Source organism: Oratosquilla oratoria, chromosome 32 (genome assembly GCF_046742065.1).
Source record: "Oratosquilla oratoria isolate Oo_2021 chromosome 32, ASM4674206v1, whole genome shotgun sequence".
NCBI classification, from domain to species: Eukaryota; Metazoa; Arthropoda; class Malacostraca; order Stomatopoda; family Squillidae; genus Oratosquilla; species Oratosquilla oratoria.
Window position 1 is genome coordinate 21336258 of NC_134808.1, and position 5000 is coordinate 21341257.

At 37.6% G+C, this 5000-nt stretch overlaps 1 protein-coding gene across 12 annotated transcripts in view; it reads left to right on the plus strand.

Annotated features, from left to right (window-relative positions):
- pros (homeobox protein prospero) overlaps positions 1 to 5000 on the plus strand; it is a 2108934-nt gene that overhangs the window by 782701 nt on the left and 1321233 nt on the right. The gene's annotated exons all lie outside the window — the stretch shown is intronic.

Here is a 5000-nt window from a genome sequence, read left to right on the forward strand (position 1 = left end):
TATATATATATATATATATATATATATATATACATATATATACATTATATATATATACATATATATAATATGTATTTGAATATATATATATACATATATATATAATATGTATTTGAATATATATAATGTATATATATATATCATATATATATATATATATATATACATATACTGTATATATAATATATACAAATGTATACATATATATGTTTATACACATACAAGCTAGCATCATGATATTTTAATTTATAAGAGGTATCTAATTGCAATAGCCAGTGAATGCATTCGGTCTGACAATGCGTGCTGCAATCTTCTCTTTTACTACCAAGTAATGGTTAATGTGTTGCGTCCGTAACGACCATACTTATCATGCAAGGGAAGCGAAACAGCGGCGAAGATTTATCATTTTTCAAAATCTAAATGATCACATAAGTCAACATTAATCAAAGCGTTATATTCCACCCAAAAACTCAGCGAGTTTATCTGGAAATACCGCAATATGATTTGCAGATACAAACTGTAGCTTGTCTTGCGTTCACTTTAGACCAGATGATTAGGTATGTGTTTGTATGTCAACAAGATATATGGAAACCTCATGATCCAAATACACTAACTTCCATTTGATTCACGAGATGAGCAGAATGAAATAGACAAAGTTAACGATAATGAGATGACAGCATCATCATCAACATCTTCAGGAATATTCTTTTTCTTTGTTACTCTCAAAGTGAATTCGAAAACTGAAAATTGAGACGAATGTTTATACCGTAAAATATTGCACTGTGGGATAAATACTGAGAGCTCGATGAAAACCATACACCATGGATACTAATTAAACCGTTTCATAGAATTTAGAAGCCAGCAAGAATGCCAGATGAACAGAAGCTGTAATTAAGGTATTCCAAAAAGGAGATGTAATGGACTTTGCTAGCTGAAGTGGATTAGTTCTCTCGCCCCCCAACAGCTGCTACATACTTTGTCAAAAACAGAGGACTTTCGTTAACACTCTGTATGTTCTCTTATTTCTTTTACTGTGGCCAGGTGACTTTATTTTGTTAATGGACGCCTCTTTTACACCTTCTATTGGTTAAGGGTCGTGCAATGTACCGAATGAACTGTAAAGATCTGATGTTTTTTTTGTATCAAATGATTATCAAACAATCTAGTCATGGAGAATGCAGTAGTCCCCGTCTGTCTAGATGAGGAAATCTTCTTTTCCTATGTACCTCACCTCATTCTGTAGAAATCTGCTATTCTTCCCCAACTACTTCCTGTATTCTACTTCTAATCTTGCCAATTAACACCCACCCATAGTTTAACCACCTATCCTTTATAGAGGTATCCCTCTAAAAGTCCTGTACTCATATTCATTCCTATTTCTCATGTATGAGCTGTAACTATACATACACCTCACCTGTTCACCGTGATACTTCGTTCCCTCAACTACACATTAAATAAGCTCAATGGCCATTCCATTATAACTATTCCTTCCTTCGCCAGACACTCCACACAACAACCACCTAAACCAGGTGCCTTATCAGCATTTATCTCTCTTAATGTTCTTTGTATCTTCTCATTCCTTGTAGCCCTATTATTTTCCTCTCTCATCACAATAATTTTACAGGAATATCGAACCGCCACAGTCAAACCCTACCTATCCTCTACATTGAAGTACCCCCAAAAGACTCTGCTTTATTTTTTACCATCTTTTCCCATTAGCACCCTTTACCTTCTCTCTATCTGACTCCTCTACCTTTAATCTTTTCACGTCCTTCCAAGTATATTTATGATATTTTCAAGATTCTTCGTCAACCACCTCCCACCTTACACGCGATCTTCATTTGGCCTCCCTCACTTCGCGTTCTCCTTCTGCCCTTACCGTTCTTCATATGCTTGCCTCGTTTTCTGCCACCACTGCCCTCACCTATTCATCCCATGATTCACTACCTATCTGTTTCTTTCCATCTTCCTTGTCTTATGCACCATCTACACACTTTAGCAATGCATTCAGTATTAAACCATTACGCAATACAAGAGAGCTATTGTATTTTGTTTATTCTTTTTTAACAATTTCATATAATTGAATGAATTGCAGGGCACACAAAAAAATAGAATGTGTCGTTGAAATGAATATTAATCAGTTGGAGGGAAGAATTCATCTTTTATGTGGGGAGATATGTACAGCGTACCCAATAGTCGATGTTCTCCTAGATATAAGCAAGCAAAGGAGCCCGTTCCTGTCAGGTGACTATTTTACTTAAATTACAGGTTTTTGTGCCACTTTCTATGCCTTATCTAATAGTGGTCGCCTGCTCAAGTTCTGAAACATTAGAAGTTGTGCGATTTTGTTCAAATCACTGGTAAATTACTCCTCCATCCAGGTTCCCTTTTTCTCGTATTTTTTATGTTTGTAGCCAAAATAATTATTGTAAAATATATGTTCACATTACCAGCAAATATTGATTCCTAAGCAAGGGGAAATATATTACTCTTATAGCTTGTTTTGTTCTACGTGATTAACAACCTTTTGAAACATCTCTCTTACGTGTAACTCACCATCCCAATTCCACGAAGTGGGAAGTGAGAAACCCCTGGTAGGGCAAGCCCTCTTAGTTGCGGCAAGCGGATTTTTAGGCCAATGTTTGGGTCGCCTCCCCGCCTGGCCAGGGCTGTCGAGAACCAACGTAAGAAGCACGGAGTGGGTCCCGGGAATCGAAATCATGACCACCTGTTCATGAGTTCGACAGGTATCTAATTGCAATATTGAAAAAAAAAAGATACTCTAAGAAGCTTTACGCTCACAACTCCCTGTTGTTGTTGTTTTTTTTCTTATCAGCCTCCATCTTAGGGTTATTGTATTTTTTTTCTTAATCTTAGTTTGATATTTTTTCTAACCCCCCCCAAAAAAAAATACACTAAATCTCTCTTAACACCTGAACATGGTGTGCCTTTTACCTTTTTTCTTTAAGTTTTCTCTACTTGACGTCTACGAATAGATACACAACTATTCCTCTCAAGCACCTCAACTTGAATTTAAATACTTGGTACTCTTGAGAACCCTGGAGAAGTGTCGAATAAATCTAAATCGGAAGCTCTTTTTTTTTTTGTTTTTTGTTTTTTAACGTCCAAAATCAAGGAGTTATTTGGCTCGGTACCTGGACCAACATAGGACTCTGAAATAGTAGACTAGAGAGCTCATGGGAAGGTATAAGGAAAAGTATGCAAAGAGTATGTCGACGGCCGTCTCAATGTAAATGACCACAAACCTGTGAACCTAGCCTTGAAAAAATATGCTCCAGTTCTGGTACCTAGATTAGCAGCTTCTGCTAGACATGGATGAATGTAGCTCTTACTGCATCAAGTACTTTGAGCTGTTGAACATGGGTGACAGCAACCCAACCCCTGCATCCAGCTTCCTTTAAGTAGCGTTCGAATGATGATTATCTTTCTTACGATAAATGAAACTCCACCCTATCTGAGTGAACCTAGAGAGGCTATTAGTAAGTTGAAGAATGGAATGACGGCTGTCATCTGCAAAGTAGGCGCGGAGTTGTTTACAACCAGAAGCCATGCTCCGCTGGTTGCCTCTTGCAGTTTAGCAGACCGGCACCATTCTCTCTGACTGGGAAAAGGGTCAGATTGTCCCATCTGGAAAGGGAAATGGGACCAGCAGAACTGTAACCATAATCTCACAGATTACAACACAATGGAAAACTACACAGCAATACACATACGAACATACATACAGACACACCACCAACCTCTTCCTTCACGTGACCAAACCGTGAAGTTCCCCTGATTCCTAAGAACACCTTTTATCCATATCCAATATACCATGTGACCTAGATTGATAACCATAATGGCAGACAAGGAAAGGTCTGCACAGTGTAATCTTTTGAAATAACTTCTTTTAAAAAGTTTTGAAAGTTTAATTAAACCATCAAGAAAGGATAGAACATTTACAGAACTGCTGGAATTGCAGCGATATTAACGAGTTTGGTGTGTCGGGCAAGGTGCTTGCTCATCTGTTACTAGCACAGGTTTGCTCTTATTCGCTAAAGTTCCAAAAGTCTGAGCTCTTTGGTTTCACGTTCGATAATTCAACAACATATTTTAGCACTTCGTATTCTTGTGGATTTGCTTGTAGTCTATGTTGATCTCAAGAAAGCGCTCGATTCAGTGCATTGAGCGATGTTCTTGGATCTTTTGCAGAACCGTGGGATTTCTGCGAGAATAATTGAACAGATATCTGACCTTTAATCTTGAACACAGTATCGAGAAATGTGGAGGAGGAGTGTCCATCTTCTTACTTGTTAATTCACGAGCAGAGCACGGATGCGTTCCAACCTGACACTTTTCAACATCTGCGTGGAATCGATATAAGACAGAGCTGTCGATCAATATCACTGCGGAGCATCCAATGGAAACATTAAAATCACCGACCATCATTGCCTGTGACGCCCTAACGTCTTGTGAAGTTTTGGAGGTTCTTGCTGCAGCCTTCGAGTCATAGCGCAGGAAGGATACTACTGGGACTCCAAATTCCCTGGACCAAGTCCAGGTGTCTGTTGGCTTAATGGATAATAGTTCAGTTTGATCATGCATGTAACGAGAACATTAAGGTCTCTGAAAGTTTCACATACCTTGGTACTGCAATGCATAACAGTGGTATGTCATGCCTGGAATTCCACTTGATTGGTATTAACCATGGTGTCTGGCTTTGTCGAAATATACATGTATACATGTATACATGCACACATGCATACATACATACTATACTATACATGCATACATACATACATACATACATACATACATACATACATACATACATACATACATACATACATACATACATACATACATACATACATACATACATACATACATACATACATACATACATATATACATACATAAATGCATACATACATACATACATACATACATACATATACATACTATACATACATACATACATACATACATGCGTACATACA